A 12,218-nucleotide genomic window follows, 5' to 3' on the forward strand; every position below is an offset into this window, starting at 1 on the left:
CTCATTAGGGATCCTGGGAAACCATTTAGACTGGGATCAGAAAATTACAGCTGAATCCAGCCTGTTAGTTTTTTATTATGACTCTAAAGCAAAAATGCTTTTATATTTTTAAATGATAGAAAAGTAATTAATATTTTATGACATGCAAGTTCTTGAGATTCAAATTTTAGTAGTGATAATGTTTTCTTGTTATAAAGCCTTGTCCATTTATTTACATTTCATCTATGCTATCACTGCTTGGTAGATGCATCTTGGTTCCCTAAAACTGCTGAACTGAGTAGTTGTGGTGGAGACCAGATGATCCACAATGATTAAAATATTTACTAGGAGGGTGGTGGAAGGAGAGGGTAATCATTATACAAAATACATGTATGAAGATGTGAATTTGGTGTCAACATACCTTATATACAAACAGAGATATGATAAATGGTGGTATAAATGTATATTAAGAATTGTATGCAAAAAAATAAGAGAGCTCATGTATAATGGCATAATTTGGTGTGAATATACTTTATATACAGAGTTACAAAAATTGTGCTGTGAATGGATAATTATGAATGTAATGCACTCCACCATTGTCATGTATGTAAGAAATAAATTTAAAAAAAAAGAAAAAATATATTTACTAGGGGCTAGCGTTGTGGCTCAGTGGTACAGCTCTTGCCTAGCTTGTGTGAGGCACTGGGTTCAAGTCTCAGCACCACATATAAGCAAATAAATTTTAAAAAGATCCATCAAAAACTAATAAAAATATTTTAAAAAAATATTTACTAACTGGTTCCTCCTAGGAAAGATTTAAAATCATGGTTTAGGTCATGTTTCCACATTGTCTCTCCCAATGGATCTTCTTGAATCATTGCTCCAGGGATATTCCCAAGGGCTTTAATTTCCCAAAACTTGTAGCCCCTTCTTGTCCAAGCAACCCACAAACACTCTCCAGAAGAGTTCTAAGTCTTTTATAGCAGGAAGCAGATTGCATATTTGGAAACCAGTAGGATCCAAGGTGATCCATGTAAGGTACAGAGAGCTCCTGATACAGGAGCAATTTCTTCAAATTGGAGAATTCCCACAGCCCATTTTTTATTGGCTGTCAACCATAGTACATTGAGCAATTAGCCTCATGTAAAGACACAGGAAGGAGCAAACATCCAAAGACAGTTTGTCTCTAAAGAAACTGTCTTGTACAAGATGCTAGTGGCATTTCTGCCCCTCTTGACATGTGGTCCAGCAGCAAGGACATGCTGAAAAACAGTGAATGCATGAGCTTCTGCACTTCCTATAGCAGCACTTTCTGCTACAACAGCAGCATGGACAAGATTGTCTCCATTTTGGTCTCAAATTTCACCTCCACGATGGCCTTTGCACCAGGTAAAAATCAAGCCCACCCTTTCTATTGAGGAACTGTTCAGCAACCTGCTTTAATACAGGATGACTCACATCAAACCCAATCAAAGTCATTCTTGTGCTTGTAAAATGGTTCTGAACAAAGTGATATAACTCTTCTGATGACACTTTTCCAATCCTATAGTCAGGACAATACAATGACTTAGCTAAGGCATTCTGGTAAACAGCAGCATGCAAATTTTCAACAAGAAGAGCCTGTGGATTCTGTCAATCCTTAGCTGAGACTGAAGGGCAACTGCTTCCCAACAACAAAATTTTGGTGCTGTGGTGACATTGAGCAGGAATTCCATTGAAATGTCACCATCATACTGCAGGCACTCCATTTCCCAGTCACACTTAGTTTACCATCACTTGCTTCAATTCCTCGGGTTATCTTGAAAGATGAAGCACCCTTTGTAGCTAAACTGGATGCAAGACCCAGCAAATGAGAGGTTCCTAAATGGTTGGAGTCCTAATATCTACTGCCTGCTTTAATGAACAAACCAATTCTTGATGCAGGAGCATAGTTTTCCAGAGAAACAGTTATCAAACCATTTGGTAATTTGGTAAACTCAAGGTCCTGAGGATGTAGAGTAACCCCTGCAGGGGCAGTTGTACCTTTAATTTGGGGAGCAACTTTGAAGGAATAAAATCTTGAGAAGGACCTGGCTCTAGTCAGTAGCTTCATGGCTCAAGAGTGCTCTGACTCACTGTCACTGTGGCTTAAAGACAGGCAAGATAGTACCAGGCTGTTGCCAAAGGAAAGCACCAGAAATTCACTGTTTCTTCTTTCAATGCCAATTACTTAGATTCTGGCTTTTTGGAATTTACACTGTCTTCCTGGCTGTAGTTGCTGTAGATGTGATCAAGGCTGCCTATAATCAAGTAAAAACAATTGCCCAAGGAAACCTTTCCAATGCAGATGTCCAGGCTGCCAAGAAAAAACTGAAAGCTGGATACCTAATGTCAGTGAAGTCTTCTGAAGGCTTCCAGAATGAAGTTGAATCCCAGACTCTAGCTGCTGGTTCTTACATACCACCATCCACACTCCTTCAACAAATTGACTCGGTGGCCAACACTGATGTCATAAATGCTGCAAAGAAATTTGTTTCTGTCCAGAAGTCAATGGCAGCAAGTGCAAACTTGGGGCATACACCTTTTGTTGATGAGTTGTAACACCAAAGCCATGCTACAGGGGAGAGAGTGGAACATTTTCTCAGCCCAGAGCATCAGACAACATGAAAGTCAAAAGTCTATAATTTATCTTGTTTTTCTCATTCAACCAAAATATCATATGCAGGGGCTGGCATTGTAGGTGATACCGAGGTATTACTCTATGGGTTTAGGGACTGGGATAGAATTTCAGTCAGAAATTTCTAATGGGATAGAATTCAGTCAGAAAAAGTCCGTTAGAATAAGACAAAATGAACAACATAGAGAAAACAGAAAATCAAAGAAAATGAAATAGAAATGAGCAATACAAATAATGTACACCTTAACTAGGAGTAGTTCTGTCCATAGATTTCTATTAATGGAGAGAAGCATTAGATCAGAGGCTGGTTCACTGTTTTCATCAAGAAGATATTTTCTATAGTTCTGGAGAGAGTAGTAAAACGTTCTTCCTATTTTTCCACACAGGTGGAGATAGGGAGGGAGCTGTTGGAAGGATAGCTGTAATCTGAATTGCCCTTTCTTAAAAAGGATATTCCAAGGAGCTCCTGAAGTGCTTTTCTAGTTAAGGAACGTGGAGGTTGAAGTGGGGGTGCATGTTTGCTTTTAGTTGCTGTGACATATACATGAGGAAAAAATATTAGAGAAAGAAAGATTCATTTTGGCTTATGGTTTCAGTCCATGGTCAGCTGACTTCAAGATAAAAGCACCCTAGCAGAAAGACATGGCAGAAGAAAACTGCTCACTTCATGGCAGCCAGGAAGTGGTGGGGGATAGGGGGCAGGACCAGGGACAAAATATAGTCCCAAAGGGTACACACCCAGTGGCCTACTTTCTCCAACCCTGCCACACCTCCTCCTTGTAGTCCATTTTAAGTCTTTTGGGGACATTCCAGATAAAAACCATAACATAGTGGGATGTTCATATTGGACTGGGGAAGTGGTTCTATGAACCAGATTTTAAATAGCATTGATATATTGCAGCCAATGTTTTATCAAAAGAGTTTGAGCCTTAAAATTCTAGTTAAGTAGTAGATTAGCAGCCAAAGAAATATGCCACCTTCATAATCATAAGAGGGCCTACAGCCCATTTCCTTTCCCATTCAGGCCAGCCCTTTGGTATTTTAAAGACAATGTTCCTATTAGGGGTAAAGTGGATTGGGTGCCTCTTCTCTGAAGAAGATCCCAAGCCGACCTTGAGTACCCTGTGGCCACTCTGGAAGTGGTGTAAGATAACTGTCTAGTCTCTCCAAATCTGATTCAAAGATAAGGACTCTGAGTCTTCAGGGAGGTTGCTTAAGAGATTCTCTTTATTCTATCTAATTTTGTTCAAGTAGGTTCTGACAGCTGGACCTTTTGTATTATATTTCTGTATCCTTTGGGTACAGCATATTTTGCCCATTTGAATGGCTCTTTCTGTGAGCATCTTGAAGCCCTAGTAGACTCTCATAGGTAATAGGGTGACCTTCTGCTCTTAACTGGGTCCCTGTCCTCTAAGGTCCTGTCCTCTAAGGAGCCAGAGCATGTACATGATCACCAGAAAGCTTTGTTACTCATTTGACTGAAAACAAGAGCCTCATGTGAACATGTATGAAACAGATGCAGTTGAGATTTGTGAAACGGTTTTTTATGTGCCCGTTACTTAGACTAGGGGAGCTGACTCTTTCCAGTCAATCATATCTGAACTGCCTAGCTATATAAAGCAAAAAGCTTATACAGCATTTGCTTTTGTAAATAAACATGTTTTAGATAAGGTGGAGCATATTTAAAACTTCTGATATGACAAAATATTCCAAAAAAAAAAAAAATGGAAAGATATATGCCAAACTGGGAAAAATTTTTTGTAACAGTTATGACAGAAAAGTATTAATACTGAGAATATTGTAAAGAGCTCCTGGTCAACTGGAAAAAGACAAAAACTTAGTAGGAAAAAATGAACAAGGGGAATAAAAAGGAAAATTAGAGAAGATAAAATAGAAGTGGCCAATAAATATATTAAATAATGCTCATCTTCAGTAGGAGCCATGGATATAAAAAATTTTAAAACATGATGTCATTTTTACCCAATATAATGACAAAAAATATTTAAACATTTTACATTAATGCTCCAGTGGAGGAAAGGGAAAAGCTCTTCTCAATGTTGCTGGTGGGAGTATAAATGTACATGACAACATTAGAGGATAATCTGTCAGTCTCACAATTAAAATGAGCCTGTCCTCATGGCCAACCATTCTGCTCTAGGTATTTAAATCAGAGAAATACTTATGGGGGCAGAGGCTGCCAGTTATCTCCACATCTGTTCCTCATTTCTTGTGTTGTAATAAGATCTCCAGACAACCAGCAAGGAACTACATTTCCCAGCTTCCCTTAAGAGTAAATGTGACCAAATTTCAGCCAGTGGGATGTAAGAAGAGACTGCGATTTTAAAAGACATTTCCTTATGGGAAGGAATATACCCTCTCCTCCTTTTGTCTTTTTTATCAATGGCCAGTAGAAGAGAAAGGCGATAAGAGAGACATGCATGAGGCATAGACATGTGAGGATGGAGACAGATATTAGAGTGATGCATTTACAAGTCAAAGGATCCTGACAGCCAGCAGAAGCTGGAAGAAGTAAGGATGTCTCCTAGAGCCTTCAGAGAGAGTGCAGCCCTGCCAACGCTTTGATTTTGGACTCAAATAAGAGAATATAAATATAAGAATATAAATATAAGAATACTTCCATTGTTTTAATATTTCCATTTCTGGTAGTTTGTTATAGCAGTCCAGGAATATGAATATTCCATGATATACTCATTTCATAGGATATTTTTCAGAAGTTGGAAAGGATAAGCTCCATTTATATGGAAAGATATTGGCATGGAAAGATCTTGAAGATAATGGTGCTTGATTAAAGCATGTGACAGAATTATATCCATAAAAATACCATTTACACTTATAGAAACCATAAACAAGGCTATGCTTTTTATAGTAACAAATAAATGTATATAAACACAGAGACACATCTGATGTGGATTAAGTGAAGAACAAAATGTTGACCTTTTGGAGGATGGAGAAATAAGAGAATCAGGATTGGGGGAAGTAATCAGAAGAATTAGCTTTTTCACAGGATGAATATTTACATATGAATTGTGTAATAAATAATATAAATCCCCACATGGCACTCCAGATGTGGGAGACCAGTGGCAGAGAAGATCCTTGTTTGGGCCTCTGGTTCCAAGGTTGTGTAATATCTTTTGGAGTCACTCACTGCCCTGTACCACCTGCCTCCCCCCAACATGTGCATGTTCTTATCCCAGAACCTGTGACTCTTATCTTGTACAGCAAGAGGGACATTGCAGATGTGATGAAGGATTCTGAGATTTGAATATTATCCTGGATTATCTGGGTGTGTTTGATGACAGGGTTCTATAAGACAGGGCATGGTCAGGGGAGAAGGTATGTGCCAGTGGAAGCAGAGGCTGCAGTGATGCACTTTGGAAATGGATGAAAGGGACCAGCTGAAGAATCCAGGTGGCCAGGCACCACTGCAAAAGTCAAGGAAACAGATCTTCCCTAAGGACCTCCTGAAGGAACCAGCATTCAACACCTTGAATTTAGGCCAATGAAACAGATTTCAGACTTCTGACATCAAAACTATGAGAGAATAAATTTGTGTTTTTTTAAGCCAGTATGTTTGTTGTAATTTGTTATAGCAGTAACAGGAAGTGAACACATTTCTCTGTCCTTACTATCAATGCCTGCTAAACACAGCAAACCTTTGTGAAGAAAGTTCTAAAACTTAGGGGCATATATTTTAATTAATATGTACTTATCTGTGCTGCTAGAACAAAATAAAACAGAATGGATAATTTGTGAATAATCGAAATTTATTTCTCATAGTTCCAGGGGCTGGGAGTTCATAATCAAAGTTCAAACAGGTGAGGCTCTATCCCTGATTCCAAGATGATGTCTTGTTACTGTGTCTTCTGGGAGGGATGAACATTGTGTCCTCTCATGGCAGAGGGCAGAAAGGGCCCAGCTAGTTCCCTCTAGTCCTTATATAAGGTTACTCATCACCACCTGAAATCTCTACTCATTACTGTACCCTGTGGATTCAGTTTGAACCTGTACATTCTGGAAGGATGTATCCATTCAAACCATAGCAGTATTTGTCTGAACTACTGAGTTGCAACATGCTTGCTTCCAATGCTGACCTTATTAGAGACAGGCTGGCTTACACAACCAGGTTTAATCATCACTTAACTAACCTGTGTAAGAAAAACAGGACTCTTCTCTGTTTCTCCTGACATTATCTATCTACACTAAAAACTTCTTAGAAGCCAAGATGGTACCCAGGTAGGATAAGAAAGTCTCTGAATTTAAAAATTTTGCCTGATAAGTCTTGAGATATTGGTTACAGAGAGAATGAAGACTTTCCTTCTTCCAAATTTGAATTCTAAGTGTGCTCAGCTATTTGAGTTTTGCTCTGGAAACCACACCAAGCTAAGGATAAAACTGATATAGTCTATATTACTTCTTGCGATATGCCAGCCAAATTAGAAATTATAAAGCCCAGCAATGATTTCCAGATGAATGATTGTTTTAAAACTCAGTCACAAATGTCTAAGGAACTCTCTTCTTATAAACGGAAACTCCATTCTATGTATGGCCTCTCCCATTACCAGGAAATTCCACTGGATGAGAACCCTCATTGGGGGAAAAGCTGATATCTCCCTGCAGACTGACCCTGATGTGCTGGGTGAATAGTAGCTGGCCAAGGATTGTCCATTCATGAAAACTGTCAACACTACTCCCAGAAAATAGAAGAGAAGGAGATGTGTATTGCAGAAGCAGGAGGAATATTCTGTCTTTACAAAGCATTATCATGACCCTAAAAACAGTTTTCCACAGAAGAGACAGGTGGACAATCTGAAGCAAACTCTCTTATTTGAAGTTCTTGCAACTTCTTGTGCAGGAATTCTATGGATTTATCCATCTGATGACCTGCTGGTGGTGACAAATAGGGATGTCGTAACATTATCCCTCCATACACCATTTTTCCTCTCAGAATGTGTGGAAAGAAGTGATTTCAAGAGCAAAACTCATACAGAACATGAATGTGATGAATCATTTTCAGAATGTTTTGGAGCATTGGAACAGTCAACTTTTAAGCAGAAAGTACAAATTAACTTTATGCCTGCACAAAGGAAGAATCCAGAAGAAAGTCAAAGCTTCCAGATGAACTTACAGAGGAATAATGTGCTTCAGTGAACCACCTCGTTGAGCCAGTTCTCCCTCTGAGATGTTGACCATTTTGAATAAAGAGGATTCTTTCAGGTCCACCTCTGCACATAGGTTGCCTTTTGGTCAGAGAAAAAAAGGTCATCTTGAAGGCCGAGGGTGTTTTGGTCAACTTCTGTTGCTCTGAGTTCACTCTCAACACATGGAATTCCTGAGGAGATGTTGCTTTTCAAGGTCCAGACTGAAAACCTGCTGCTGCACACCCTACTCTGCCATGAGGTACTGCTTTCACTGAAGATCAGGACACCAGCCCCATGACTCTTGGGACTCATCCCATCATTGGACAGGATTCAATCTGGGAATCATTCCTGATGGGAGAACTCACAGCAGTTTTCCATGTGACTATCCACAACTCTCATTTCCTGATGGGTAGAAGGACTCAGCTCTGGAAGATAAGGATGTGTTAATCAGCTTTCCACTGCTTTCACAAATACCTGAAATACTCATAACTAAGAAAGAGGAAGGCTTACTTTGGCTTACTTTTGTAGATTTCAGTTCATGTTTGGTCTTTGGGTCTGTGGCAAGGCAGTGCATCACGGTGGGAGCAAGCAACAGAGGAAACAGGTCACCTCCTAGAAACCAAGAATCAAAGAGAAAGGAAGGGACGGGGTCCCAGTATCCCTTTCTCAGGCATGTATCTAATGATCTAACTTCTTCTAGTTAGGCCCGCCTCTTATGGCCTTCACCACCTCCCAATTGTGCCACACACTGGGGACCACACATTTGCATTTGACTCTTACATTTTGGTCTTCTCCCCTCCTGTGGAATAGTCCTGTCACATCACTGTTCTGCATGACAACAAGTTCTTTGAAGAGTTCCTGCAAAACATCCTATATTCTTTCCTCATGATTTAAACATTAGCAGGAAGAACACTCTTTGTACAATAGAATATTACTCAGCCTTAAAAAAGAATGAAATTATGGCATTTGCAAGTAAATGGATGGAGGTGGAGAATATTATGCTAAGCAAAATAAGCCAATCCCCAAAACCAAAAGGCCAAATGTTTTCTCTGATATGTGGATGGTGATCCATAATGGGGGTGTGGGACTAGAGAAGAATGGAGAAAATTTGGATTAGACATTGGGGAGTGAGGGGAGAGGAGGAGCTATGGGGATGGGAAGGATAGTGGATTGAGACTGACATTATCACCCTATGTGCATGTATGATTGCACGAATGGTATGACTCTGTATTGTGTGCAGCCAGAGGAATGGAATTTGTGTTCCATTTATGTACAATAAGTTGAAATGCATTCTGCTGTCATGCATAACTAATTAGAACAATTTTTTTTAATTTTAAAAAACAAAGAAAATAGAACACTGGTGGATTTGTGAATTTCTCACTACTTCACAACAGGAACACAGGAAACAATAGGTGTTTAAAATCAGAGTAACAAATCAGTAATGCAGGGTTCTTCTGCAACTTCCCCCTTGCTATTTTCCACAGAGATAATTCTGCCCCCACAACATAAATAGACAGTTGGCCCTCCATACCTTTTGGAGTCCACATTGCAAATTCAACCAACCATGGATAAAAAATATTCAGAAAAAAAAATTGCATCTGTACTGAACTTGTACACACATTTTTCTTGTCTTCATTTCTTGAACAATAGATTTTTTTCCTAAACAGCTATTTACATAGACTTTACATTGTACTAGGTATTATAAATAATCTAAAAATCATGGAAAGCATATGGGAAGAGGTACACAGCTTCTATGTAAATACCATGCCATTTTATATAAGAGACTTGAGCATCCAAGGATTCTGATGGGGGATGACTGTATTTACTCATGTGTTCTAATCTACAATCCACATGCAAAGTTTTAGTTTTAAAGTGTTGGTACCACTAAAAAGAACATATCCAATACCAAATTTAAGATTCCTTTACCCTTTGTTGTATATGTCCTTGGAGTATATTCCAATAAAGTGTGCTCTCACAGGCTTAATTTTCAGGTTACTTTATGTAATTATTTATTTTATGTTCACACTGGACACTATGGATAGTGTTAAAGAACTGTAAATAATTAGTATATTATTAACATTACTCTGTTAAGGTAAGTGTAAAAATATTGTGATTAACTCCACTTCCTAGAGAAATAAGGCAGAGGAATAAGAAAACTGGAAATAAACACAGAGCCACGCAATTTCAACAGGTTCTTAGAAGAGAAGTGGTAACTGATTTGGAAGAGAAGAAGAAGCCACAACTCCAAGTGGATGTTCCAGAATCACAAGTTACAAAAGGAAGTGGCCCACACTCCCTTCCCTGGACACAGGAGGCTCTGGGGCCACAGGCGCAGTGGAGAACAGGGCAGAGGCATGGGGAGAACAGAGGGGTCGGGAGCAGATGAAAGTCTTCATATGGAACAGTTGGCCTCACAGCTCCCCCTATTTGCAGATGCCCCAGAAGGCTCTCAGAGCAGCCTCCTTGGAAACCTACACTGTCCCCTAGGGAAAGACCCCTGGCCTAGCTCTTTTCTCCTGAGCCGTTCAGGAACTATTCTTGATCCTTCTCTTCTGTGTTCTGTGTTCCAGGAGGTAAGTTACACACACACAGTGTCCCTTGGGAATTCTCATTCTGGCTTCTGGGTAGGTCTGCTGGGTTGGCAATGCATTGGTGTGATCCTGGACTGCAGCAGACAGAGGCTGTCATATTTATTGTCCCTTTTCTTCATGCCAGACTGTAGTTTGGCAATGGCTTCATTCCCCTGCGATGGCAATGGTTCCTGTTAAGGAACCCCTCTCCCAGGGCTGGGAGCTTTTAGGAGAGTCCCAAACTTTGTACTCTTTTATTTTCATACTTCATGTGGTATTGGCTCCCAGCTGTTGCCAGTCTCACCTGAGCACTCACCCTCTACTGTTAGTCTTTATAGGACAGGGATAGGAGGTTATAAGAAGAGGCTATGGGAGGGTCTGAGTATGATATCTATTTCCTGCATGGACAGGAGTGCAAACAGCCTTCACAGACCAATAATGGTCAGTGCCCTGACAAACTCAGTTCCACACTCAAAAAAAATATCTACTGGCAGCTTCCAATCTGCTCCTAAGAGACTCATCTTGCCCTGATCATTGAACCGTAAGCAAAAGTATCACACAGGCAGACATCAACTTGTGGCTGACCATATATCCTCGATTTTTTCCTGTCTTAGATCTGAATGGACAACTGAGGACACAACTGAGGAAGACCATCATATGTAGACAAAAATAAACAAACAAAAAAGTAAGGAATAAGGGGAAACAGAAACTATTGAGGTAAAACTTCAAAATAAAAAATAATATTCTCAGAGATGTTCAAAATGATACCGAATCCACAAATCAAACATAATAACATGATCTTGTTATTTTAATTTTTGATATGAAGTCAAATGTATTATTCTTCAAAAAATATTAACTGCCTCTTGTTGAGGGAAAATTGCCTATAGACTTGCTCATGTGACTTGCTTTGGCCACTAAACTGTAAGCAGAAGTATAGGACCAGGCTGACATTGATGTGTGGTTGGCCATGTGCTCAATTTTTTCCCCTGCAGGAGACCAGCAATGTTCCACATATGGATTCAACCTGGGTCTCCGTGTGACAATATACAGAGCAGAGCCACAGTTGACTTGTAATAGATGTGTAGTTTGAACTGGCAGAAAAATATTTGCTGTTTCAAGTCACTGAGATTTCAGTGTTGTGACCAAAATACATACTAGCCTATGCTGGATGATACAATATTCAACATTTCAAAATTTTAAAAATGCATTAAAAGATCTGAGAGAGAAAGAAAAAAATTCAACACAACCTCTTGGAAAGAAAAATAGATAAGAAGATGAAAAACAGACAAGAGAAAAAGAAAAAAAAAGAGATTCAACCAAATAAAAATGCCAACATCCTAATAATATGTTTTAGAAGTGAGAGAACATAGAAAATTACTGGGAAAAATTATTCAAGAAAAACAAAAACATGAACCTCAATTGAAGGATTTAGGGATCTATAATTAACATCCATTATCATCCAAGCACCATCAATAAAATGTCTAACACCAAAGCACATTTTCAAGAAATTTTTCATTACTCAAAATGAACAGTTCTATAAGATTCTGTAGGGAAAAAAAAGGTTACACTAAAAAGGAACAAAAATTCACTGAAAAGAATGTCATCAGGAATTTCAATGATAATGGAATAAAGGTCTTTAGAATTCTAAGAGAGATTGATAGCCAAACTATCAATAACATATGAGAAGAATATGATATTTTCAAACCTGCAAAGGCCTATAATATTACTTTTTGAACTGTCTTTCCAAGAAAACTCTTTGAGAATGCTCTCCCATAAAATGAAGTTATAAACCAAGAAAGATAAAGACATTTAACAGAAAACAATGTATCTAACCCAAGACAGCACTGAAGACAA

General features: G+C 39.0%; 1 pseudogene; it reads right to left on the reverse strand.

The window, feature by feature from the left end:
- Window positions 1-1,118: 1,118 nt before the first annotated feature.
- LOC114098698 (cytochrome b-c1 complex subunit 2, mitochondrial pseudogene) lies at window positions 1,119-2,071 on the reverse strand (annotated as a pseudogene).
- Window positions 2,072-12,218: the final 10,147 nt, after the last annotated feature.

Source organism: Marmota flaviventris, chromosome 16, assembly GCF_047511675.1.
Source record: "Marmota flaviventris isolate mMarFla1 chromosome 16, mMarFla1.hap1, whole genome shotgun sequence".
In the NCBI taxonomy this organism is placed as follows: domain Eukaryota; kingdom Metazoa; phylum Chordata; class Mammalia; order Rodentia; family Sciuridae; genus Marmota; species Marmota flaviventris.